The sequence below is a fragment of the Balaenoptera ricei genome, chromosome 5, assembly GCF_028023285.1.
Source record: "Balaenoptera ricei isolate mBalRic1 chromosome 5, mBalRic1.hap2, whole genome shotgun sequence".
Taxonomy (NCBI): domain Eukaryota; kingdom Metazoa; phylum Chordata; class Mammalia; order Artiodactyla; family Balaenopteridae; genus Balaenoptera; species Balaenoptera ricei.
Window position 1 is genome coordinate 79,989,347 of NC_082643.1, and position 14,883 is coordinate 80,004,229.

At 42.4% G+C, this 14,883-nt stretch overlaps 1 protein-coding gene and 1 pseudogene across 1 annotated transcript in view; both read left to right on the forward strand.

Annotated features, from left to right (window-relative positions):
• The window catches only part of RELL1 (RELT like 1), a 61,174-nt gene extending 54,400 nt beyond the window's left edge, over nucleotides 1-6,774 (forward strand). Inside the window, exon 7 of the mRNA XM_059923214.1 lies at nucleotides 4,415-6,774. The gene's annotated coding sequence lies outside the window, so the exon portion shown is untranslated. The remainder of the gene's footprint in view (nucleotides 1-4,414) is intronic.
• On the forward strand, nucleotides 1,873-10,165 carry LOC132366247 (lysophospholipase-like protein 1; annotated as a pseudogene).
• The last annotated feature ends 4,718 nt before the right edge of the window (nucleotides 10,166-14,883 follow it).

The following is a 14,883-nucleotide window of genomic DNA, read 5'->3' on the forward strand; positions in this document are numbered from 1 at the left end:
GCTCGAGGGAGGCAGAAAATGAAATGCCTTTGGTGACATTTTGGCCTAGAACAAGATAGAAGAGGGAATTAATAGTTATAACCAGGATTTTTATTTTTCTTCATTTGTAACTCGAAACTTTGAATCTACTAACATTAAATAGCTAAGGAAATAGTAGTCCCTGTTTTCTGTAAGTTGTCTATTTTCTGCAAGGATGTACAATGCTATAGTAGCTCCACAGTATAGGTTCTGGAACCAGACTCCTTGTGCCCAAGTCCTAGCCGGACACTTTTTAGCTGTGTAATCTTGGGCAAGTTCCTTAGCCTCTGACTTCTCCATCTGTCAAGTGGGTTTAATAATTATAATACCCCCTACCTCATAGGGATGTTGTTCTTTGGCACTTAGCAAGTGCTAAATAGCCAAATACTTGATGTTATTATTATAATATTATGTCAGGTGAGACCTATTTAAACACTTAGCAAATAAAAGTGTGAAAAATTAATGGTTTTTGATATTTCTTAATTTTCCTGAGGCTCAGAGAGGCAGGTTAAACATAACCTATAAGATGTTGTAGTTTTGTTTGACACTCAGGTAGAGGCTTACTAAATGCGGGTAGCTGGACTCTTGCTCACAAGGCAGTCAAGAGGCAACGTTTAACTTGTTTTGTTTTCCTTATTAGAAAGAGGTGGGACCATTCAGAGTCTTAAATTATTCTACCTGTAGCTAGCGTAGACGTTGAATCAGAGGTTTATTGAGACTAAGAGGGAACTGCTGAATTGCATTTAAATCCTTCCCAGGAGAACGCTTGTGTTTCCAGATACAGAATAACTTTTGATGTCAATTACATTTTACTTGGAATAAAGTGCTCTGACTCTCACCATCCCAAGGGCTGGTAGATCACAAACGTTCAGCTATTGTCACTTGGGAAGCCCATTATTGCTAAATATGTGAACACATTTAAATTGTTGTGAAGCTATAACTCAGGAAAGAGCAACCTTCAGACTTCCCAGTAAGATCCAAATCTCATGTGAGAAAATTCAAAACTACAAGGAGTGCACAGTTTCCCACTGGCGTTATTCAGGAAAGAGCAGAGAAGGACAGGCCGCAGAAGACCTCATGGCTCGGTGGATATCTCCGCGTGATTGGTGTGGCGGCGACTGTGGCTTCCAGGTGGGACAGCCTGGGCTGGAATCACTGCTTTCTTATGATTAATTGCGTGGCCTTGAACCTGCAAGCCTCAGTGTGCACTTATGGAAATGAGAATCGTCATTGACTCATGGAGTCATTGAAAAGATTGAGTTACTGAATCCGGAGCGCTTAGCACTGCAGTGCCTGGTGCGTAGAAAGCACTCCGTAAATGTCAGCCACTATTGTTATTAATCAGACATTCTTCCTTCCTTAATCCCCTGTCCTTTGAGGTCTTAGTGTTCACTGTCTGTTAATCTGTTTAGGCTTCTAGTTTCTTAAGACATGGTTCTCATTTTTAAAGGGACCAGACCCTTTTTTCTAGAGAACCCTTTTTGCACAAGGCACACGTGCGTCCTAACCAAAGCTCTGTTGTGGCTCCTGTGGAACCTTAACACCATAATGGAATTCTAGCTTCATCTAATTAGAATTGTGTAAAAAAGCAATAAATTCTAGAGAAAAAGATGACCTTTTCTTTCCAGATAAATTGTTTCTGAGGTTCTTAATTTCTCTCCATCAGTCTTGTTGTATGATGGACGTGGTCACACTTGGGATTTCTGAATCGTCTTTTCAGTGTAAGGAAGTTTCGCTTCATTTCTCCCAGCTTGAGCACTCACTTGTGTAAGACAGTAATCACCAAATTTCCCCACCCTATCCCACCCAAAAAAGATAGATCAGTCTTGTTAAATATGGTGGGGTCCCACGGTGATGCGAGCTGAGAACAACAGGTGGGTGGAGTGTTTTCTCTCCCTCTGGTCCGCGGCTGCTAGCCTTCGCTAGCATTCATGCCGGCCTGCTCCTGGTCTCTGACTGCTGTGTGCCTGTAGAGAAGGCAACTTTTAATATTAATATGTTGCGGTAAAGAAATACTATTTTAAAGTATGTGTTTGTTTATCAATATGGTCGTATGCACAGCTGTAGAATGGAATGAGAAGAAATTCAACAATGTCAAATGCACCATGACACAGTCCCAGAAATAAGGCTGCAGTTGGAAATTTACAAGCTGTACAAAATGCGGTATCTTCTTTCCTCTAGATTATCACTCAGATAAGACAGGTATTTATCTGGAAATTGAGAGCTGCTGTGCTGGTCAAAGCTTCCCTTTTGTTAAGTGTGTGTGAAGACAGAGAGCCCAGAACTGTGAATCACTGCTGGGTAGTTTTCAATAGAGCCTGAAAAGGTTAACTTTCCTTTTTTCTGCCTTGTTCCTGGTATTAGTAATGAAGACTTTTAAGCAGCATTTTGTATTTTTCACGTTCTCTTTCAAAGATATTGTGTGCAGTGCAGTTTTAATCAGCTGCATAAGGCCATTGTGGAAGAGAGCCACTGTGCTGGGATGCTGGTTATGGTCACGACAGCTAACTTTTAGGAGGGTACTGACTGCTTGGCCCTGTATTAAGCATTGTACGTATATCATCTTATGTAAAACCCCCAACAGCCCTACGAGGGATGCTGCAGAGAGACCAAGGTTCAACAGCTAGTCACAGGGGTCTGGATCTGGGGACAGGCCACTGGCTCCAGACCCCTCCTGTGTAGCCCAGCCTTGGTCTTACATGCCCACTCCTTAAAGTTGGTCAAACCTGTGCAAAGAACTCTAAATGGGAAGTTCTACTACGTTGGAATGAAAACTCTTACTGTGATGAAACATTTCATTCTGACATCCCTTGCTCCTGACCTTCTTGTTTTCCTTGATGCAAAAAAGTCCAGGTCTAAGGGAGCCACTGATAAAAAGAGGAGACATAAAAGTAGTTGAACACCTTTTTTCTAGATAATGGCCTAGTTTGAAGTTTTACTGGGAAAATTCTCTCCTATCTTTTAGCTTTTTTTTTTTTCCTCTTAGGAGAATTTTTCCACCTCTGGCTTTTCTACTTTTTTCCCTGCTAGTGTCTTCCACATTAATCGACTCTCAAATGACAGTATTCCCAGACTTGACTTTGTTCAGTTTTATTGTACAAATCCATAGTTTAGCCATGCTAGGTTGTAGCAATGCAGAGCAGGGAATTACTTATTCATTTATAATTAAGAACTTGGTTCTTGCTGTTTTAGAGGACAATGCTTTATTTCCTTTTCAGCTAAGGGGGTAAGGGTCCTTTCCCCAACCCATTTAGTTTGGGAGATCCCCCTTTCTGTCTCTCTCTCCTTCACATATACACACACACACACACACACACACACACTGATTATTATAAATGACATAGTGACAGAAAAGATTAATATGGATAATATTAGGCTACATGTGAAGGATGAGCTATAAAATAAGTACAAAGTAATACTTCAGTGAAGACAACCTATTGACTTTTTGCTATTTCTTCATATTTCTGTAAGCTGGTTTCATCTCTGTTTTTGTTTAGCATTTATAGGAAACACAATTTGGGGAGACAAGAGAATGTTTTGTTCCTTAACCTGGTGTAGGTTTGCCTGCATTGTGTGTATGTTTCAATATACACAGTCAAGTGTAGAATTTTAATCCTATCCTGGGTCTTCAAAACAGGAAAGTAAAGGGGTACATAACTGTCACGTAGATGAGACTACTGTAGAAAAACAAAAAACAAACACAAAACTTTGAAAAATAAAAAATTATTTTGCAGGTTTATAGGGGGCTTCATTTGTAATGTAAACACAGATGTTGACATGGGCCAATTGTTAGAAGAACTTAAAAATATAATACAGAGCCTTGCAAGGTACAGTGAAGGCTGAAGATTGAGCATTTTATCATTGTGTTCGTACTCGCCCAGTGAAGTCCCAGCCAAGCTGCACCCTTTGCTCAGTGGAGATGCAGAGTTAACTCAATTTGGTGTGGCCTGGGAAGGTCACATTACCTGACACATGCAGGGTTCCTTGTGACTGACCACGTTCGCCCTGTTGCTCATTACTTGACAGAATGTAGCTGAAGAGTTAAAGAACAGGTTCCTGAGAAGAAGTGCTAAAGGACTCACAGGAAGAATGCCCACCAGTCACCCCAGAAACTTGTATTAAAACAGACTGCTGCCGTCAGTCTACTGTGGTTCTCAAGTTCTGTTCTTTCTTGGTTTATAAAACCTCAATAAAGAGGTCCTTTGGAAATTTTCGTGCTTAAATTTCCTTAGACTGATTTCAAAGAAGAAATGTGTAATGGGGGAAGGAATGCAGTGGGATGGGGTGGGACGGGGTGAGGATGGATTACAATTCCTCTGTGTTCTTAAATATTTAGGCCAGATTAACATGTGATATGATGCTTGCCAAGCTTTACCTTTTTTGTTTTCTCTTGCAGGAGTGACTTTATGTGAAGACTTCTAAGAGACTGAAAACTTATGACATATAAAGTTGCCTAGGGAATTATTTTTTTATCTTTTATACAATTTCTATGGTGGAGTCTGCAGGCATGTAGATGAAAGCTAAAAGGGAATACTGTTGCTATGCTGGATACAGAATTCAGTTTGCTTTGAAACAAGTTTTGGTTTAAAAATGTCTGATGCAAAATTTATTACATTTCCAGGGAGGAAAAGAGCTCATGTTTTTGTCTTCCCAACCACCACTCCTCCCAATCCCCTATCTGTGGCCTTGGTGTACACACTGCAATTTTTCCAGTATGATAACTATGTACAATGGAACTATATGTGTATAGTCTGAGCTAATGCTCAGGGTATGTGTGTCTGTAAACTATATGTGTATAGTCTGAGCTAATGCTCAGGGTGTGTGTGTCTGTGAACTATATGTGTATAGTCTGAGCTAATGCTCAGGGTGTGTGTGTCTGTGAACTATATGTGTATAGTCTGAGCTAATGCTCAGGGTGTGTGTGTCTGTGAACTATATGTGTATAGTCTGAGCTAATGCTCAGGGTGTGTGTGTCTGTGAACTATATGTGTATAGTCTGAGCTAATGCTCAGGGTGTGTGTGTCTGTGAACTATATGTGTATAGTCTGAGCTAATGCTCAGGGTGTGTGTGTGTGTGTGTGTGTGTGTGTGTGTGTGTGTGTATGTACACACATGTCTGTGTGCCTGGGCTTCTGTTCCCCCAACCCTTAGATCTCATTTTGCTACTGGTTGTAAGATGATCCCCTTATAGTTTAACTGTTACAAAAGATAAAAGATGAATCTTTGGTGGTGAAGGCTCCTTGAAGATATAGTCTAACCCTGGGCAGTTGATCCCCCAAGGGATCATGGAGTCAGAGGGAACCAGATGCTAGACTTTGGATTCAGAGACGAGAAATCAGCACTGACCTGCTACCAGCATGCCACTCCCAGGTCACTTATAAAATATTGAGAGTTTTGGTTGTTTTTTGTTTGTTTGTTTGTTTTAACTCAAGCTAAGAAAATCTTATTTAGCCATTGAATAAAGGGGGAAATGGTTTAAAGTCACTAAAAAAAAAAGTCTTGTTTTGACAACTCAAGGCTAAAACAAAACAAGACGATCTCCACTTCTGGTGCAAGATGGACCCACACCTTCCTCTGGTATGTTTTGCTTGGTGTTCTTCCTGTTCTCCATCTTGTAGCTAGTGCCTGTTATTTAAAGGATTCTTGAGGGTTACTTTCCCCTGTAGGTGTGGAATACCCCACTTAAAAAAAAAAAAAAAAGCTTTACAGTTTACAAAACACCTCAAAGAACCCAGAGGTGAAGGTAGTAGTACATTTATGGGAGGTCTGGGCCAAGAGGTTGGGGAGTCCAGGTATAGGGAAATCTTCAAGACCTGCCTCCATGTTGGTATGGTCCCTTGGCACTTCCTTTATTTCAAAAAGAAAGCACAATTCTCATTTGACTCCCAAAAGATGATTCCCATGAAAATGTACTTTAAAGTATCCATTCTTTTTCTGGCACCAGACTAAAAATGTCTAACCTTTTAAATGAATGGTAGGTTCAATTTCATGTGAATTTTTGCTGACAACTAATTAAAAGCTGTACATGTGTACATGCATACACACAGTAGACCAGGGGAAGGCAATATGGAAATAAATTTCACGGTGGTCCAGAAAGTAGCAATATAGGAATTTTGGGGGTGTGTATTAGTGTAAATAATATGCGTGCAGTCTAGACCAATAGTTTTAGTTTTATAAAGAGGAATCATTTTTTGTTTTAAAAATATTATGCCCCCGGAATGGTGAGGGATAAAGTGTAAGATATTCTTCAGCTTTAATTATTTTATAATTTTATTCAGGTCAGATCGCTTGTTTTTCTTTAATAGCAATACAACAGGCAAGAGAATACTCAAAATATTTAAATTGTATTTATACCAAGAGTATGTTTTAAATATTTTCTAATACTTGAGCAGTTGTTGTCTGACTGGCTTCCAAATATGCCAAAAGTTAAGCATTCAATATTTTCAACATGTATGCTTTTTACTGGTTTATATTACCTAATAAGAATCTTTAAGTGTTCCCAAAGCAACGGATGTTTACAGGCCTTTTGTGTTTTTCCTCCTTTAGAAGGCTTGGAGACCCACAACAAAGTTACTGTATAAAACACTAATGATGGACTAACTTCTGATGTAATAAATGAGTTGGCTACCACCTCAATGTAAAAATTTGTAAAGGAAATTTTTCACCGAGTGTCAAATGTATTTTTAACTGTCTGGTTTGTACTTCTATGACTTTTGTACTACCAAAGCAGAGTTAAAAATAAAAACGTTAAACAGAGTGAGTTGTTTTTGAATGATCCAATTGTTGGTGCCTTGGGTACTGAAAGTACAATTGTGGTTGGTATAATTTATCGAGCTTAATATCACAGTGCCTGATTTCTTACGTCTGAATTGTCAAGTGATCATTTGGCTGACTTTCCCCATTGGATTCCTCCTTCCCCCCGTAGTAATACCATCCTCACCCCTGATTATTATTTTTAAAATGTGGAGATAATTTTGGATGTAAGGAACAGTTGCAAAAGCAGTACAAAGAGTTCTTGTATACCCTTCACCCCACATTTCCTTATGGTATCATCTTACATAACCACAGAACAATGATCAAAACTAAGAAATTAGGGCTTCCCTGGTAGCGAAGTGGTAAGAATCTGCCTGCCAATTCAGGGGATTTGAACCAGGGTTCGAGCCCTGGTCCAGGAAGATCCCACATGCCGCGGAGCAACTAAGCCCGTGCACCACAACTACTGAAGCCTGTGCGCCTAGAGCCCGTGCTCCGCAATGAAAGAAGCCACTGCTCGCCGCAACTAGAGAAAGCCTGCACGCAGCAACAAAGACACAACACAACCAAAAATGAAAATAAATAAATTTATTTAAAAAAAACTAAGAAATTAACATCAGTATAATACTACGAATTAAGTCACAGCATTATTCCGGTCTCACCAATTATCCCACTACCATCCTTGTTCTGTTCCAGATTTCCCACTGCATTTAGTTTCGGCCTCCTAAATCTCCTCTGACCTGTGATTTTCCCTCAGTCTTTTCTTATTTTTCATGATCTTGACATGTTATAGCGTGTACCGGTCAGTCATGTTGCAGAGTGCCCTTCAACCTCAGTGTACCAGCTGTTCCTCCTGACTAGACTGAGGGTTTGCATTATGCGAAGGACGCCCTTCCCGTTGCTCCATATTGGGGGCTGGTGGGGGAGGCCATGATGTCAACCTCCACCATTCGGTCAAGGTGGTGGCCACCAGCTTTCATTCTGGTAAAGTCACTATTTTTCCCTTTGTAATTAATAAATATTTGAGGGGAGATATTTTGAGATTAGGCACATACCCTATTTCTGCTTAAACTTTCACCGTTTAATTTTACCACCTGTATTAGTTTCTTTGGGCTCCTGTAAAAAGCAAACTGGGTGGCCTAAGACGATAGAAATTTATTCTTTCACAGTTCAGGAGGCCAAAAGTCTGAAATCAAGGTGTCTGCAGGGTTGGTTCCTTCTGAGTCCCAAGGGAGAAGCTGTCCCACGCCCCCTCCTGCCTCCTGGTGGTTGCTGGCAGTCCTGGCGTTCCATGCTGTGTAGCTGCTTCCCTCCAATTGTCTGCCTCTGTCTTCACATGACTGGCTTCCCTGGGTGTGGGCCTCTGTCCTCTCCTCTTCTCATGGGGACACTAGTCATTGGATATAGGACCCACTGTAATCTAGGATGACTTCATCTTAACTTGATCACATTTGCAAAGACCCTAATTCCAAATACGATCATCTTCATGGGAACCTGGGGTTAGGACTTAAACATACTTCTTTTTAAAAAAATTTTTTTTAATTAATTAATTTATTTTTGGCTGTGTTGGGTCTTCATTTCTGTGCGAGGGCTTTCTCTAGTTGCAGCGAGCGGGGGCCACTCTTCATCGCGGTGCACGGGCCTCTCACTATCGCGGCCTCTCTTATTGTGGAGCACAGGTTCCAGACGCGCAGGCTCAGTAGTTGTGGCTCACGGGCCTAGTTGCTCCGTGGCATGTGGGATCTTCCCAGACCAGGGCCCGAACCCGTGTCCCCTGCATTGGCAGGCAGATTCTCAACCACTGAGCCACCAGGAAAGCCCTGACATACTTTTTTAGGGGACACAGTTCAACCCACTGCACCATCCATTGGTGGATCTTGCCTGCAGCTGTTTTTACTGTGGGAGGGGCTCTTTCAGGTTGGTGCCTGTGTCCCTTCGACATGGCTCCTTCTCTTTATTTCTTTCTGCCTTCCTCTTTAGCCCTTTTGCCCTTTCTTACTTTCCAGAACCACGAGCTGCTCCAGGCTCGTCTTCTCATCTTGTGTTTTCCTTGTCTTAGCCTCGGAATCCACCACTAACTAATCAAGGAGCCCTGGTTCCTTTTATTGGAGAATGGTGTTTAGAACTAGAGATCAGAGCACTGGGTGTGCTCATTGATACTGGGGTGTTACTGCCTCTGAGCACACAACTACATACACACACACACTACTAACCCGTTCATATACACACATCTTTATGTAACTCTCTTTAGAACAAAAGCGTGAGTCCCGACTGCTGCCTCTGACCCCAGTCTAGCTCCACGGGGTTCCCTCTGACCTTCCCACTTTCCTTCTTTGTGACTTTTCCCCAACAGTAAAGAAACCTGGCTCTTACAATCTATAATATTTTTATACAGTGTCTCAGCCCTAGCATGCGTATCAAGTAGTTTGAATACATACTCCTGTGAGGAATAGGTTTCCAGCTAGAGCACTATGCTGTGTACTTATTCTTCTAGTTTTGAGCCTTAGAGAATCCGACAGCCAGAAGCCTGTTTGCCAAATTTACTTAGGTCAGCGCCTTTGTTCCCCACACCTCGGGCGGGCTTGTGTGATTCAGTTTTAACACAGAGTCATTTGTCATCATCTGCGTTCCATCTTCCCTTCACATCCCGGTTAAATTTCTTAAAATTTATATGCGGCAGGGTCGTGGCGGCAGTCGTGGCGGCTCTGTCGGGTTCAGGGCGCCTGCCCCGCTGCATGGGTCACCGGCTGCGAGGCACAGCGCCTCTCTGATCTTCCTGCACGGCTCAGGCGATTCTGGACAAGGATTGAGAACGTGGATCAAGCAAGTTTTAAATGAAGATTTAACGTTCCAACACATAAAATTTAGTTATCTAACAGCTCCTCCCAGGCCATACACTTCTTTGAAAGGAGGAATCTCCAGTGTATGGTTTGACAGGTTTAAAAGATCTAATGACTGCCCAGAGCACCTTGAATCAATTGATGTCATGTGTCAGGTGCTTACAGATTTGATTGATGGTGAAGTAACAAGTGGTATCAGGAAGAACAGGATATCGGTAGGAGGATTTTCTATGGGAGGGTGCGTGGCGATGCATTTAGCATACAGAAATCATCAAGATGTGGCAGGAGTACTTGCTCTTTCTAGTTTTCTGAATAAAACACCTGCTGTTTACCAACCTCTTCAGAAAAGTGATGGTGTCTTTCCTGAATTATTTCAGTGTCATGGTACTGCAGATGAGTTAGTTCTTCATTCTTGGGGTGAAGAGACAAACTCAGTGTTAAAATCCCTAGGAGTGAGCACAAAGTTTCCTAGTTTCCCAGGGGTTTACCATGAGTTAAGCAAAGCTGAGCTAGAAAAACTGAAGTCATAGATTCTTACAAAGCTACCAGACTGAATGCATCGATTGATTTGTTAATATATAAGTAATGTCTTTTTGAAAAGTGATGTTTACTGCCAAATTCTAATTTGATAAACAATAATTAAAATATTTTAAAAAATTATATACAGCAAACTTCACTCTTTGGGGTGCCTCATTGGATTCTGATTTTGAATTTTCGTGTGTGTGTGTGTGTGTGTGTGTGTGTGTGTGTGTGTGTGTGTCTGCCTTGAAAACAAGATGATCAATAACAGCTTATGCTAAGGAAGTGGAAAAGCTGATTTTACAATTTTCAGCTCTTGAAAACCAGGAAACCCAGCATATATGCACCAGGGAGGATGTTAGGAATTCCCCCAAATCTCATTTTATAGTAGAAAGGGGTCATTTGGGGTTACAGGTTTTGTTCTTAATCAGTCAGCCTTTTGATATCCTCTCTAAGATCCTCCCTAGGATTCCGCTCTCTCACCGGCAGGTCCTGGGTGAACTTGCCACGGGGACTGATGGTCCATGGCCTTGTATGCTCCTGCACTTCCTTTTCAAATCCAGATATCGAGCCTTCCTCCACCCTGATCTGATATAGTGGAAGTGTGGAGGAACACTTCCTTCCCTCCCACTGAGGACAGCAGGATGTTGGTGCTTTGGAAGTGGGGTCCCACCATTCAGGGCTTGGCTGTGGTCAAAGGAGACTCTGTTTTTCACCCGAGGTCCTTACCAGTTCTTAAATCCTCTGGCCCTTTTGTCTGCAGGGCAGGTTCTATCCAGGGCTTCCTTTGTTCATTCCTCATCTTCCCAGGACCATTCTTCAGGACTGTTCTCAGATCTTCCTGGAGATCCCTCATGGTAGCTCCAAACACCTGAAAGGGCACCTGGGACTCTGTCCCCGGCATTCTCTGGCCGCCCAGCTGGTGTCGCTGCCCACCCGCTTCGGCGGCTACCCAGGCAGGCGGTTGTCCGCCTCGCACAGAGCTGGCACTTGCCCCCTCTGCCGGCCGAATGAGAGAAGTGCAGGAAGCGTAGCTCCTGGACCATTTATTGGTGGTGGTGTGTCTTTCAGGGCCGGGCGCTCAGAAAGTACGTAGGCATGATTTCATGATGATTCGCTGAATGAATAAATAAACAAAAGTCTACCTTTAAAAATGAAAGATTATCATCAGCTATTTTATGGGAGTAAAAATTGAAGCTTGGATTTTTCCTAACTCATTTTCTGGCCCTACTAGCTGGTCTCTATTGTCTTTCTCATAGGAAATCCCAGTTTCTCACCTGGGAACTTATTTCCCTGCACGTGCGGATGCTGGTAGAAATAACTGAGTTCTGCTTTGGAGGAAACCCCATGCCCTGAATCCTGCCACGGAAGTGGTGTGACTGTGAGAAGCAGTGTGGTGTCAGAGCAGTAGCCCCGGCCTTTGCTGCTGGGTTTGAATAGTGGCTCTGACACTCACTGCTGTGTAATGTTGGGGAACTTACCTTACCTTCTTTTCTTTTTTTTTTTTAAAAATATTTATTTATTTATTTGGCTGCGCCGGGTCTTAGTTGCGGCTTTCAGGATCTTCGTTGCAGCATGCGGGATCTTTAGTTGCGGAATGCAAACTCTTAGTTGCGGCATGTGGGGATCTAGTTCCCTGACCAGGGATCGAACCCCGGGCTGCCTGCATTGGGAGTGCGGAGTCTTAGGCCACTGGACCACCAGGGAAGTCCCTTACCTTACCTTCTGAGATGCAGTTGCCTCAGCTGTAAAATGACCTATCTCTCCGGACTTTTAAGGACTAGGAAAATGCATGCAAAGTCATGGTGCCTGCCATGGTCTCCATGGCCAGCCTGATGGAGTGCCCTGTCATCGTCAGCAGCCAAGCTCGGTAGCTTGGTAAAGGGTCTGTGTGTGTCTGTCCCACCACAGCTGAGCAAGGTGGCTTGTGAAGAGGCCAGGCACACATAACTTTGTCCAAGCGTGGAGCTGAGCCAGGACACTTTTTGCTGAGCCACAGTTACAGTTCAGAAGCCTCGTGGAGGAACCACAGAGTAGAGGAGAGTCCAAATATTGGGGAGGCAGAAGCACAGAGGTAGAAAAAAGAGTTGAGGATGAAGAGGTAGTGTGTGCAGGGGGCAGCTGAAACTCCATCAGCCCAGCGCCTCTCCCTTACTGGGATGATGCCCCCTCCTTTGGAGAACTCTTCTCCTCCCTCTTAGAACCCAGCCAGGCGCCCCGCTCCCCTGACTGCAGCTGGATGTGACCGAGGCCGTGCCGAGGAAGCTGGTCTGAAGAAAGGAAGGGAACATGCAGAGGGAAGAGAGGCAGTCCTGGTTTGCTGTCAAGGCCTAGATTCATTTGACCCTGAGGCCCAGCTGCCCTTCCGAGCTTTAGGAACATTCCAAGGACATTCCTCTTTTGTCTCACCTCCTTGGGGTTGAGTTTCTATCACTTCTGACAACAATCACAAAACCCCACGGTCGGTGCAATTATTCTCAGAAAAGTAGATACACGAGGAGTATCAGAGCCACATGAATAGTGGAACCCAGGCATCCAGCCGTACAGCTGAGGCTGCCCAGCGCCGCCTCAGATCCATAGCCAGGGGCCCCGGCCCTGGTGTGGCATCTGCTCTGAAATGCTCTTGCAAACCCTCTCCAGACTCCATTGCCTTAGGATAACCTCCCTTCCACCATCTTTCCTTGATTTGCCATAGGGCTCGCGACTGTAGCTCCCGTCAGAGCACAACTTTGGCATTCAGATGACTCTGGCCATCTGTGACCTTAAGGTTTTCAGATCCCAATCTTCTAACTGAAGATAATAGACTGAAGATAATATGTGCCTTTTAGGGAGGCCGTCAGGATTATAAGAGCGTGGGCAGATAGTGCATGTAGCACGGGGCCGGACACAGCCAGCGCTGACTCAATGAGCTGCCTCGGAGCTGCCAAACTCAGCCCCTCTTTAGTGAAATAAATGATAGAGTGATGAGTATTTGGCCACTTGAGTGTGGGTTCTTGATGTTTTTGCCACATTAAAATTGCTTCACATTGAAGATGGATCCCGGGTGGGGATGGGGGCGATTGGAGAGTAGGAGGGATCAGGTAGAAGAGGAAACTTCTGAGATTCTGTCTGGGCCTGAGATTCTTCTGGAACCAGGTCAAATGCCTTAAGTGAGAGGATGATCTCATTGCTCCAATGTTAAATGGAGCCGGATCTACAAGACAAGGGGTGTGTTCTTTCTCTGCATGTTCAGGCTCTCATTTTATCTTATCACTCTTAGGATAAGACATGAATGTGGTATAGTCTTAAAAAGAACTTGACTTCTTTTTATTTGCAAGTCATTCTAACTGAGAAATTATAGAGAAAATGCTCTTGGAATCATAACATGAAACCTAAATCACAAAACTTCTGGGTTTGATTATGGATGAATAGCTTAATGTTGGCCAAATAAAAAAACACCTAACAAAACGATCCCTCTGAAATAACTAACCAACCCTACCAAACCCAAGATTTCTATCTTGCATTAAAAATGCATTTTATTTAATAAAAATGTATTTGTGGCAAGGGAGGATTAAAGAAATAGGTTAGTTTTAATGCCTCAAATATTCATTTCAAACATAGCATGACAAAATTGTGACTAGGCATAAATTACTGTGTATCCTCCAATGGTTAAATGATGAAAATAATGAAAATAAATAATAATGATGAGAATACAAAATGTATTAAATTTGAAGTACCCCCAAGATGCATGTTTACCTTGAGATGATTGTTAATAATGTAGGTAGAAAGGGACTTATCTAGTTTAGAAATAATTCAATATGATTAGAAGTGGTGCAGAAAGCTTTGATGGTCATAGAAATCAAAATTTAGTTATTAAAAAAAAGTGTAAATGCTACTCATAAAAAAGTGGTCCAGTGTGAGATGACCTTCACTGGGTAATAGAAGCACATCTAACATTTATTATTTACCCGGTGCTGGGTATGTGCTAAGCACTTTATATTCTGTATCTCCTGTAAGTTGCATTACAGCTCAGGGCAGGCATAGCCACCACTTCCATTTTACAGGTGACAATACTGAGGAAAGGAATTTCAAGATACTTTGCACTGGCCGTTCACGTGATCACTGTAAAAACACAAATATCATTGGTAGTAGACAATCTCAGAGATTTTACAGATAAGGCCTTGACTAATGTTTCAATTCTTTATTAAAATCTCCCTCAGAACCAGAAAAAGAAAAAATACAAAACAAAAAAACAAAAACCTTTCTTTCCCAATTGACAATACATGTAAGTTTACTTTTCCAATATTGGATTGTTCTTATCTCCACCACCTTGGTTTAAAGTTCCCCCAACTTTCCGATCTCAGAATTCACTTGATTGTTGTGATTGCTGCATTCCCTGAAATAATGGAGACCAAAGGCTTTTTTTCTTAGAAATTTCACATTTTGATGCAGCCCTTCTTTTTTTCTGATGGTAACATAGCTGTCTCCACAGAGAGGCTGTATTACCTATTCCTTAAAAGGAAGCTTGTTGTTCAAACTGAGTTCAGTTGAGATTCTGCCACCGACTGTCTGTGTGACCACGGATGAATCAGATAGCTTTTTGAGCCTCCATTTCCTCATCTGTGAAATGGGGATAATCATACCTACAACTTATAGGGTCATGGTGGACTTAAGCAAGATGATGCATATGCAGAACTCAAACTGTACTAAATGCTTAACAAATGGTAGTTTTTTAAAAAGTTAAGCTATATTTGCACCTATAAAAAAACAAAAA